A 13,255-nucleotide genomic window follows, 5' to 3' on the forward strand; every position below is an offset into this window, starting at 1 on the left:
AGAACTTTCGAAGATATTCTTTGGCAAGGTAAAATGTGAAATGTCTAGTTAACAGTATTTCAAAACTGTATGATGCCCTGATGAGGCTTAAAATATTAACTTCATAACTAATCACAACTACAGTTATAAGTTAAGTTGCTGACTGCTGTTCTAATCATTCTATTAATGCACGCTATGATTCTTCTAGGTTTAACATTGCTTTCTATGTAGGAATAAATTACCTATCTGTGTATCTCTTTTACTTTCTCTCTTGGGGATACCCAGTCACAACCCATAACTATTTCTATAATTTGCATCTTTCCCCAGAATAATTGTAGAGGAGTTGATTAGCAAAAACAAAAAATGTGAGAATGAGATACCTGTCATAATTAAAGGTTGGGCTTGAGATGAAACCCAGGCAAAACCACTATGGCTGGGTAAAGGACAGGGAGAGGTGAGTGTCACCAGCCCTGGTCAAATCAACCAAGCAAAAACTCTGTGCTAAATATGGAGCCCTCATCTGATTTTTGAGGGGTTGACTAAAACCCTGAGTGGTTAATCCCTTTTGGGAGTCCCATTCTTATTTAGAGACCATCTGACTTTATTTTCTTTCTTTTTGAACTAATTCTGCTTGTCTTATCATTCATTGAGGTATGAATTCTATTTAGATTGCCTTTTGAATTGGCAGGGATCCCTAGAGAAATTCTGGCATGTCCCATGTAAGGAATCCTGGAGATGTTTTGTCCAGACCTCCATTTAGATTACTCTATGTACTAAAGGGAATCATGGGAGAATTTTCACCCAGGACAGGTTAGTTTCTCACCTCCTAGAATTAGATAGATATTTATAGAAGCAATACAAAATAGATAACAAGGTAATTTAGAAAAGGAGAAATAAGGCACTAGTTGCTAGAGTAGAAGTTCTTAATCTATAGTCTGTGAATTTGTTTTTAAAAATATTTTTATAACTCAATTTCACTATTGGTTTTGCTAATTGGTTTCCCTTGTAATATTGTATAATGTATTTTATGCTTTTAAAAACATTATTCTGAGAAAGGATATGTACATGGACTTCATGAGATAGCCAAAGGGATCCATGATACAAAAAGCTTTAAGAACTAAAGTTTAAGCTAGAGGGATCAGGAAAGGCTTCATGTAGAAGGTAATAGTTGAACTAAGCTTTAAAGAAAACTAGGGATTCCAGGATGCAGGGGTTAAGAGGGAGTTGTTCATCCCAGGTATGGGGGACAGACGGCCAGCGCAAAGTCAGAAGCACAAGAGATATGGTATCTTGTTTGAGGTACAGTAAAAAGGCTAATTTGGTTGGACTGCAGATTTAGTGAAGGGGAGTAATGCATAATAAAGCTGGAAAGGTAAGTTGTAGTCAGGTTGTGAAGAGTTTGTGAATGCCAAGCAGAGGAGTTTACATTGGATTCTAGAAGTAATAGGGAACCACTAAAGAGAACAGGAGAGTGAGAAGATGAAATCTGAGCTCTAAGAAAATTACTTTGGCAGTTTGTGGAAGCTTAATTAAAGAGGGAAGAGCATTGAGGTAGGGAGATGAATTAGGAAGCTATTGTAACAGTCCAGGTGAAAAGTAATGAGAGAGGCTCTTCCCCTTGATCCGTCCTATGGAATCATTTAAAATAGTGAGGTACTCCCTTGATCCAGAGAACCCCACGAAATTATGCAAGTCAAGAGGCTCAAATCTCTGGGTCCACTTCAAGAACACTCGTGAAACAGCCCAAGCTATCAAGGGCATGCATATCCGAAAAGCTGCCAGGTATTTGAAAGATGTCACATTGAAGAAACAATGTGTTCCCTTCAGGTGATATAATGGTGGAGTTAGCAGGTGTGCCCAGGCTAAGCAGTGGGGTTGAACACAGGGTCGTTGGCCCCAAAAGAATACTGAATTCTTGCTGCATATGCTTAAAAATGCAGAGAGTAATGCAGAACTGAAGGCTTTGGATGTGGATTCTCTTGTCATTGAGCATATCCAGGTTAACAAGGCTCCCAAAATTTGACAGCGTACTTACAGGGCTCATGGTCAGATCAACCTATACATGAGTTTTCCTTGCCATATTGAGATGACAGTTACCGAAAAGGAACAAATCGTTCCTAAACCAGAAGAGGAGGTTGCCCAAAAGAAAAAGATATCCCAGAAGAAACTGAAGAAACAAAAGCTTATGGAATGGGAGTAAATATGACATTAGAAAGCAAATAAAAGTGAAAAGAAAACATTTGTTACAGTAAATATTATTAAAGTAAAAAAAAAAAAGTGACAACAGCCTGAACCAGGGTGGTGGCTGTGTGAGTGGAGAGAGTAAGATAGAAGTGAGAGATATTGTGGAGGTGGAAAGCACACTGGGCATCTGATTGGATAAGTGGGATGAGGGAGGAGAACTCTGAGGTCAAAAATCTGAGTGATTAGAAGAATGATGTGCTCTAAAAATATAAAGTTCCACTCAAATGACCCCTAAAAAAAAAAAAGAAGTTTAGAAAAGTCATGAGCTTTGGAGGAAAGATAATGAGTTTGTTTCAGGTGTGTAGAGTTTAGGATATTCAGTTTAAAATATTTAATAGGCAGTTGGTGATGTGAGACTGGAGCTCAGAAGAAAGAGTAGAGATGAATATATGGATCTCAGAGTCACCACCATAGAGATGCTAACCGAACCCATGGGAATTTAGGAAGTCGATAAGTGAGTTTGAAAAAAAAGAGATGAAGCCCCACAGCAAAGCCATGGGGTAAACCAATAGTTAAGGGCCTGATAGTAAATGATGATCCAGCAAAGGAGAATGAGGATAGCTCAGAAAAGTAGGAAAATGAAGAGAAAGTAGCATCATTAAAAACCCAAAAAGCAAAGTATATTCCAGAGGAGAAGGAGGTCAACAATGCTAAACACTACAAAGAGGGTGAGGATTGAGTGAAAGGCTATTAGCTGTAGTATAACCTTGGACTTTGATCCTAGGACCACCCTGGGCTCTGATAGCTTTCACCTTACCTAGTCCAAAACCAAACCTCCACAGTCACTTCCTGGTTATTACCAAACCATGCTGCCATGTACACTGTTCTTCTTCTTTTTTTTGCTTTGTTTTATGTGTTGTTTTACCCACAACAGAATGTAAGCTTCTGATAGAGCACAGGCCCTGAAGTCAGGAGGACCTGAGTTCAAATCCGGCCTCAGATCAAACATTTGAAACTTACTAGCTGTGTGACCCTGGGCAAGTCACTTAACCCTAATTGCCTAAAAAAAGAAAAAGAAAAAAAAAGAATGTAAGCTTCTGGAGAACAAGGACTATCTTGTTTTCTTGTTTTGTCTCCCCAGTGCTTAGCACAATGCCCAGAACAACAAAAGCACTTAATAAGTGTATGATCATTTAGATTTAGAGATCATTGGTAATTTTGCAGAGCTATTTTTGTTGAGAAATAAGGTTTACATACCAGATTGAAAGGGTGTCTGGAAATTCTCTGTGCAATTTTGAGCTTCAATGCCTTTAAACTGCACTAAGATTTTTGGGACACCCTGAAGAGAAACTTTTTTTCAGGCATTTGTCTAGAAAGAAAGGAAAGATAATAGAATGATAGTCTGTGGGAGGGAGTTGGAAAATATGGTCATCATACAAATTATTCGCTTCAGTGTCAATAAAGCTGAATGTAAAATCTAGCAATTAACATGAGGTAGAAGTAAGCTGAACTGGGCTTAAGGATGCTACTTACAGTTATCATTAAACCCCTTATAGAGTCATACTGTAGAGAAAAACAGATGCAAAAAGCCAAATGCTCAACAACAACAAAAGGTAAATTCAGGGGTATTTATTTACATCATCAAAGGAGTGAGAGCAATGTGGCATGGTAGAAAGAGTACTGCATCTAGGATCATAGGACTAGAGCTCAGATTCCAGCACTTCTACTTACTATATTTGGGAACTTAGACAAGTCACTTAGCCTCCCTAGGCCTCATTTTCCTCATCTGTAAAATATGAAGTGGTTCAATTAGATGACTTCTAAGGTGACTTCCAGCTTTAAATTTATGATCCTGTAATGGGGGACTGGCCAATAAGCTAGGCCCTGTAGAGTGCTCAGCTGGTTTCTTCAGTATTTTACAATTTTCAGGGATGAAATCATTAGCCCCCAAGGCAGATGTCACTAAGAAATGTATTTGAAAGGTATGACATTCCTGTTTGAGGTGGGATTAGTGGTTGGGTTGCCATTCACTAACATATGTGATCATTCACACTGTCTCTTTCTCTCCCTCCTCCCCCACCATGAAACCCTATTCACCAGCTTGGCAGCCATGTATGACAGTCACCAATCCTCAGGTTTGGGGAGTATACCGCTCATATCTCTCATAGGAAATCCTTACACAAACTAAGCTTGGTCCCATCTGGTTTCAGTCCCAGCACTCTTCTCTCAATGCTTATTCTCCCAAATATGGGGAAGGAGTAAAAAATAAAAATATTAGACAAGGATACAAACATAACAAGTATGATTTAAGCTAGAGACAGAAGAGCAAATTATTAGGCAAACCAAATGCAACTACCAGAGACCAAACACCCGGTGTATATTTCCAAAGCAAACTCCCCTATTCAGATCATAAGTTCCCCAAAGATTGTTTTCCTAAACCAATAAACCTTAGACCCAGACACCTGGCTGAACAGATGCTGAGTTGAATTGAAGCCTTTTGTTTAAGAACTGAAGTACTGAGCCTTATTGATCAGGGATAATATAAGTGAGGAAAAGTCCTCGTTTCAGCTTTGAGCCTAGAAAAGTGTCCAATGCAGACTGTGAGGGGAAAGCTCATGTATCTTACGACCTATTCTTTAGGTTTTAGCAAGAGTGGGGTTGGGATGAAAGAGTATTTTATCACTACCAGTAATGACTGAAAAGTTAGTGTCCTAAGAGATTGGCAGTTAATTTAAGTGGACTACTTTTGCAATCACATGATAGTTGTAATGTATTAAACTAAACATCTTATATATTTGAGCCTCAAGACAACTATGGAAAAGATGGAGAGAGATGAATTGGATGATAAAATAATCAAATTTGTTTAGACCTGTACAGATGAGCTGACTCAAAGAGTTATTAATAGTTCAATGACAATTTTGCAAGTGGTGTGCAACAGAATAATCAAGATATGTTTGGCCCTGTGCCATTTAACAATTTTATCAATGACTTGATTAAAGATATAGATTACATGTACATCATATCTGAAGATGACACAGAAGTAGAAGAGATAGTTAATGTATTAGATGACAGAGTCAGGATCCAAAATGTTCTTGACAGGCTAGAACATTGAGGCAAATCTGGTAAGATGAAAATACATATGGATAAATGTAAGGTCTTGCATGTGGGTACAAAAAATAAACTTTGCAAATAAAGAAGAGGCATGATTAGACAGCAGTTGTTCTGAAAAACATCTGGGGGTTTTAGTGGTCTACAAGCCCAACATGGATCAGCATTGTGATTTGGCAGCCAAAAAAAAGCTAATGTGGTATTGAGGAGAGAGGCAAAGCTAGTTTTGCTTGACTTTATGCATTCTTATAAGGTTTTTTTTTTCTCCAGCTGGGGGAGGTGGAAGAAAGAAAATAGATTTTTGTTCATTGAGAAAACAAAATTAAGATTTTTAAAATGAGGTGTGTAGCTTCCAGGAATACAGAAATAATAGTCCTTCTGTACTTTGCCCTTGTCAGACCACTTCTGGAATATCATGTTCAGTTCTAGATACAAAGAAGGACATTGATAAGATGGAGAGTATCCAGAAGAGAGAAACCATGATGGACTCAAGGGCCTTGAGTCCATGTCAAATGAGGATTGTTTGAAGGAATCATGTGTAGCCCTAGAAAAGATAAGACTTGAGGGGAACATAATTTCCATCTTCAAGGCTGACAAATGGAAGATTAGACTTGTTCTGTTTGTTACCAGAGGGCAGAGCCAGAAGCAAGTGGATGTTGCAAAGAGGACAATTGAGGCTTGATTTTAGGAAAAGCTTCCTAATAATTAAAGGCATCCAAATTGACTTCCTTGAGAAGGGAGGTCCCTCCCTTCTCTAGAGATAGTCAAAAAAAGAAAGTCATTTATCAAGGATGTGGTGAGTGGGCATTTGTTATGGGCATAGAATACACATGGCTGATGAGGTTTCCATACTAACTATCAGTTCTCCAACTTTGTAATTGCATAACTCCCTTTCTTCTCATATGCTATGCAAAATTAGCCATTGAGGCAGTCTGAGTGACCCCCATGTTTTAACCTTGCTCAACCTTTAGGTACTCAGTCAGCCTGCAGTAGAGGTCAAGGTCCATTTAGGACTAATCCCCTCTCCTGAGGACTACTCCTATCACTTGAAGGCTAATGTTGTAATGGGGAGGAGCTAAGGTGACACTAATCCCACCTCTTCATTGAAAGATCTACCAATAAAGAGTGTCTTAACCTTAATATGTAAATTATTTTACTCCTGTCTTTAAAAGTAGATTGCAGCAGTTGGAATTTGGCCTGTCCCATTTCAACTGCTTGATACCTTGGTGTGCCAGTAAGCTCCTAGTGTCTTATTTCTTGAGTTTGCCTTCAATTGACCAGGGCAAGACTTGAACTAGAATTTTCTTTACACAATTTTGGTGACCACCAAGGGATCCTTCACTCCCATGGCTATCACTGGGTGAGCCCACCAGCCAACACTGCAGTGAACACTCAAATTTTTGTGTGATTGTGGGTTGGAGTGAACTTTCTCAGTGGTTAGTCAGCTGTGAAATGGTTAGAGAATTAAATTCCCTAAATTCAAGAAGGATTAGGAAAACTAGGTCTCAAACAAAAATTTTGATTCTTTCTCATTTGTGCACAAAGAAGAGGAGCACAGAAGAGGCAGGGATGAGGAATGGTCTCATCCAGCAGGAGAGTATTGCCCAAAGGCAAGATGGTCCTAGTATTCATATAGGACTAGGAAGGAGCATTCCTCCTGTTGAGTCCCACTTAGACAAGCTGTTAAAAGCCTAGGACTATTTTCTTGGAACAAGAAAAGCCTGCCTGTTTATATCTGCAACTCAAAGGATAGAGCTCAGTTTGGATAATTGTGGAAACAAATTTGGCCAGATAAATATGGTATATTTGATTATTGTCAGCTGTACATGTCAAAAACTAGACTTGAAAAACTAGAGCCAAGGAGAAAAAAAAAAGATACTATGGCCTGCTTAAGAAACCACTTTTATAGCGAATAATTAGAGAAGAAGGAAGTAAAGATTTGGTCTGCCCCAGGAAAGGGGTGGATGAAGGCTGAGAGGTAAGCTTGATGGGGCTTCTGCTCCAGAAGTACTTTAGTGTGTACAAGGTCTTTTTACCTTAGAGAACTTTGGAGGGGAACACCTCATCACCCACAAAAAAAAAAAAACTGCTGTAAGACACCCCCCCCCCCCGCCCCAGAAAGGGAGCTTGGAAGGGTGGAGTCTCAAAACAGCTCCCCTAGCTGTGGGTAATATTAAGCAGGAACTCTCACTGATTTTTGATTAGGTTTTCAGTGGGAGATAAGGAGAAAACATTTTGAAATTTCTTTCTTTCTCTCAGCCTTCACAACCCTGGCCAGATTGAAGATTACAGAGATAAAGACAGTCAAGAAAAGGAAGGAAATCTTTTTCCCAGTTTGTAGAAATTTATGACATTACAAAATTAATTGGAGACTAAAAATTGTAACTGAAATGTACTATCTTCACTACAAATTTCCAAACTATGATAATTGCTAAAACATTTAAGTGGATGTTGGAGGTTTGCAGCTGGGATTAAGATTAGGTGCAAACAGCACACAATTTACTCTCCTTCCTGGAAGGTGATAGATGTATTTGTTCTAGTAGAAGTTGATTTTACCTACTTAGAAAATAAGCAGAACTGAGGCTAGCGTGAAATGATTCAACAAAATTCAATTGTTTAGTAGCAAAGTCACCTAAATCGAAATAGACTAAGCAGTGAAATGTTAAACTAGAATGTGATTAAGAAATACGAGATGGACTTAAGAAAATAGTGTAGGTAAAGAGAAATGAGACATCAGTGTAAAAGGAAAGGTTAATTTCAAAGTTGGTAGGCTTTAATCAAAGTGCATTGGAGAGATAGACATAAAAGGAAAAAGAAGAGAAAAAGTTAAAAAAGAGGTTTGAAAAGGGTTTATAAGCATAAAGAAAGTCAGTCTTCCTTAAAAGAGTTTACTTTCTAATGGGGGAGACAATGACCATAAATTAGCATATAGAGGATATAGACAGTTTAGAAACAATGCAGCCTTAAAGTTAGATAGCTAGGTGGCTCAATGGTTAGAGTGCTGGGCCTGAAGTTGAGAAGACTCATCTTCCTGAGTTCAAATCTGGCAGCAGGTACCTATTAGTTGTGTGACCCTGGGCAAGTCACTTAACTCTGCCTCAGTCTCCTCATCTGTAAAATAAACTGGAGAAGGAAATGGCAAACTACTTCAGTATCTTTGCCAAGAAGACCCCAAATGGGGTCAGGAATAGCCAGATACTACTGAACCACAAGCCTTAGAGTCAACAAGCATTTATTAAGTCAACAAGCATTTATTAAACACTTAGAATATGCCAGGCACTGTGCTAATCACAGGGGATATATATGCAAGCAAAGAAAAAGCCAGTCTGCCTTCAATGCCCCCTAATGAGAGAAGATAACACGTAAGAGGAAGCTGAAAATAAGGTTGAGGGAGGTAGCAAGGTAGTGAAGTCCAGAGAGTCAAAAGCAGAGTTGGTAAGGGAATGAAAAGATGGCCAGCTGGGGCCTCCCCCAAAATGGAGGTCCCAGAAGGAACTCACCCCTGGAGGAAAGGGGCCATAGAAGCAGGAGAAGGCAGTTGAAGCATGGTGGCAAAGTCTGGAGATTTAAGCCTGGCTAATTCTTGACAAAGATACTGGAGTGGTTTGCCATTTCCTTCTCTAACTTATTTTACAGACGAGGAATTTGACATAAACAGGGTTAAATGACTTGCCCAGAATCACACAATGAGGAAGTGAAGATGAACTCAGGAAGATGGGCCTTCCTGTTTCCAGGCCTGGTGCTGTATCCACTGTACCACCTAGCTGCCCTTTTCCTATGTAGCTCTATGAAAATGGATTTCTACTTAATCTGGAATTTTTTACTATGAGACAATTTCCTGCCTAAACCTCTAGATTGAATGCCTGGGGGGACTCCACTCTCATTCAAGCTTATTTAAGACAATGCCTTCACTCTCCATCCCATTCCTGGTGTCTTCTTTCCCTCCTGGCCTATGGATTACCACTAATCTCAGCCACAAGTCTTCTCTCACTTCTTAGTCTGCATTGTAAAGGGTGGAGAGGACCTCACAACCCACAACCCTACTGTATCTGAGGCTTATTTTTCACTCTTATTTCTAATGGGTCATACCCCATATACCCCCACAGAAGTCCTTGTCACGATTGCCACAAAGAAAGAGACCAATTTAGCCAGTTAATGCTTTCTATATGAACACTCAGTTCCACCTCAGAAGCCAGTCAAAAGCTTCCTCTTCACCACACAGTAAGAGACATAAACTAAGCACAGAACACCTGTGTGTGTTCTGAAAAGGAGAGCCAGGTCCCTCCATTCTATATCATTACAAACTTCCAGAAGCAGGAACCAAACATCTGTATAGTTGATGGCATCAAGTAAAGAATGTTGCCTATGCTTCTGAGAACTGAGACCCCATTAGACTTTTCTATGTGTTCCACTCCAGGAATCCTCATTGACCAAGATTGTTTTGGATGTAATGTGCCCATATTCTTCCCATTCTACACAATACCTACTGCTCCTACCTCTCTCTGCCCTGTCCAATATCTGGCATCTCAGGGATTACTTCACAAATCCCAGGGATTTCTATAGGGGCAGAAATATCTACATTACTCCTCCAGAGAACTTAGTTGTTGTTGTTTTTTTTAATTTAAAAAATTATAATAGAAAAAAATAGATAGATTCAAACATATTTGAATAAAGAGATTTTGCAGGTAGGTGACTCAGTAGATTGAATATCAGCTCTGAGTTCAAATCTGGTCTCAGATACTTACTAGCTATGTGACCCTGAAGAAATCATTTAACCTCTGTCTGCTTTGATTTTCTTGTCTGTAAAATGGGGATAATAATAGAACCTATCTCCCAGGGTTTGTTGTGAGGATGAAATGAGATAATATTTGTAAATCACTTTGTAAAACTTAAAGCTCTATAATTGCTAGCAATAGTTATTATTGTTTACAGCAAAAAGCAATGCTTCTAGAATAAAAAATAGAAGCCACAGGGAAAGGGGGTCTGAATCTTTGCCAGAAATATTTCTGATAAAAATCTGACCTTCAGAATTTACAAGGAATGGATACAAATTTATGAGCATAAGTTTTGTCTTAAGTAATAACCCCCAAAATATTCAAATTATCTAATGAGCAAAAAATGCAAATTAAAACAACTCCGAGTTCCATCTTGTTTCTATTTCATCGACAGTGACAGTTCCTTTTTCTCTGTCCAGGCCATACTTGCTTCCTAAAGCCTGCTAATATACAGTGTCCCTCAGAATGGAACAAAGGAAGTTTCATCCAGAGCTCTTGGATCAGAAGAGGGTGGTATCAACCTTTACATTTAAAAGTAAACCAGGTACAACTCCCCAAACTTTGCTCTTCCTATGCCTTATTACCCCCACTTCCTGTCTTACTAAACTCTCGCCTTCACCCACCTTATCATTTCACTACTGGACTTAACTCAAAACTTGCTGCTATTGCACGCTCAGTCAGTGCCCTGACTTCCAGTGACTTCTAATCTGTACACTCCTTAGTACCTTCCCAGGCCATTGTCCTTTCTGTTTTCACTTTCTTTCCTTTTGCCTCTTGATCCTATAATTAACCAGTTTAACACTACATTATCCTCTACTATCTTATCTCTTGCCCCCTTGTCCTGCTGCTTCTTGTGTTTTGCCAAACTACAGTCCTGAATTACTTCCCACTCTCTGCCTCCTCAGTTCCTCCTCACTTGCTACTAAGTGGAGCTGTAGAAAGATACACTGTGCTGAATGGGTTGATTCTACTGTGTAAGGGTAGCGATTGAGTTAGTCACAAAGTCTGATACTTTAGTAAGGTTTTATATTTCTTGTTCGAAGTTATTAATTCTCCTACCAAGTCTTTCATCCAGAACTCTCATTTCTTTTCCAATACTTTCCTCTAGTGCAGTAATGTCAAACTTAATAGGAATTGATCCCTACAAGTCACATATTGACTTAGAAAATTACAAATTGACATCAGATTGTACTGTACTTTTGTTTATTTTACTAAACATTTCCCAATTACATTTCCCAATTACAAAACTTATTCAGTTTTACAGGCAGTACATTTGACACCTCTACCTAGAAGTGTCATTTCATTTATAATATCATTTTTAAACTCTTTTAAAAGTTCTTTCATTTTCTCAAGGAATTCTAATTGAACTTGTGGCTAAGTTACATTTCTTCTTCGAGGCTTAGCTTATAGATGTTTGGGAGTTATTCTTTTCTTCTGAATTTGTCTCTTGGGTATCCCTGGCTTCATGATAACTCTTTATTGTCAGCGTCTTATTTTATTTCCTCATTCTTCTAGCATTACTTCCTGATATGGAACCTTGTGTTCGGGCCAGGCTCTGCATTCTTCTGGAGGGAGTATTGGGGCTTGATTTGTATTGTGTGGGGTCCTGTCCTTCAAGGATCTCAGGGATGGCTCAGTCTGGAAAACTGCAAACTTTCAGCAAGCTCTGGTTGCTGATGTTTTGGTCTGAGCTTTCAGGTTCCCAGCCCCGGTTTGACAACACAACTGTAGACTTCCACCTTGTTGGAGCTCCCATAGATGGTTGCTGACTCCAAACTATGTCCACTAGCTAGGAGGCTTGGCAGGTTCAGTGTGACAAATGTGTAGCCTTATCTATGGTCAAGTCAAGTCTAGTCAACAAGCATTTATTAAGTGCCTACTATATGCCTGGAACTATTCTGTGCACTGAGAATACAAAGAAAGACAAAAGACAGCCCCTGCTCTCTTATGACCTCACAGTCTAATGGGGAAGACAACATGCAAACAGTTCTGTTCAAAAAAGATGGATAGATACCCAATTTGTCGTAAACATATCTACATATATGATATTTTAAACTTTCAAAAATTGTCGTTTCATTTCTTCCATTTATCTATTTATCAATCTCTCACACTCTCTTCAAATATGATAAATTGGAAATAATCAACAAAGTGAAGTTACTAGCATTAAGAGTGCACAGTCCAGGCCACTAGCTCATAGGTGCTCAGATTCCTTAAGAGTCTGGCCAATATGGCAGATCTTTAACAAACCTTGTCTTTGGCTGAAAGAAGGCTTGGGTCAAATTCTTTCGGGCAGGACCCACATGTTGTGATCTTGGGGTTCCTGCACCCCTAACCTCTAGACCTCTTCATTTCCATTAAGATGCTGGGATTCCTAAAATCTAGCCGCTGCTCTGATTCTTATAATCTAGTCGCTGCTCAGATTTTCACAATCTAGCCAATAGCTCACAGATGCTCAGATTCCTTAAGAGTCTAGTTAATATGGTGAATCTTCAATAAACCTTGTTTTTGGCTGAAAAAAAAAAAAAAGAGTGCACAGTCCAGAGTGCCTACCCTTGTTACTTTGCTACGGGATGAATCAAACAAGCTGATCCCTGGTCCACAGTTCCCTGCTTGGTTACTTGCCTATGGGCTAAATCTGAAATCTTGGGCTGGAAAAACAGGTCACTGTGTTCTCTCCTTGGATTTTACAATCCCTACTTGGTCTGAAGTTATGGGAGAGTTGAACTATTTGAATCTTTGTTGTTTTGATTCAATTAAGTCAATCAATTTATCTCACTCCCCCCACCATGAAGAAATTAACAAGATGCTTTGCTCTGATACCTTTATCAAGTAAGAAAACACCTATTGAATCAATCAATGTAATATAAAAGTTAATCTGACTATAAAATAGCTAAATAGAACTGGAGCATAGGGGACCACAAAAATTGAGGGAACACAATCATCTGGGACTTAAACTAATGATGGATTCGACAATACCTCCTTCCCTCAAGGGTACTGGAGAACCCCGGGAAAGTGGTAGAATGTATCCTCCCTGGCGTTCAGGCAATGGAGGCCAGGATAGTAATTGTTACAGATAACTTTGGAAAAAGCAGTTTCAGTTGAATGATGACATTGAAAGTAAGGTTGGAAAACAGTTGCTAAGGAATGATAAATTGTGAGAGGAGAGTAAATAGAAGCAACAAGTATGGACAGGTTGTTCTAGGAAAAGG

The 13,255-nt window shown here is 39.0% G+C and overlaps 1 pseudogene; it reads left to right on the plus strand.

The window, feature by feature from the left end:
* The first annotated feature begins 1,684 nt into the window (after positions 1-1,684).
* LOC114034772 lies at positions 1,685-2,191 on the plus strand (annotated as a pseudogene).
* The last annotated feature ends 11,064 nt before the right edge of the window (positions 2,192-13,255 follow it).

The sequence above is a fragment of the Vombatus ursinus genome, unplaced genomic scaffold (genome assembly GCF_900497805.2).
Source record: "Vombatus ursinus unplaced genomic scaffold, bare-nosed wombat genome assembly UNPS02009062.1, whole genome shotgun sequence".
Taxonomy (NCBI): Eukaryota; Metazoa; Chordata; class Mammalia; order Diprotodontia; family Vombatidae; genus Vombatus; species Vombatus ursinus.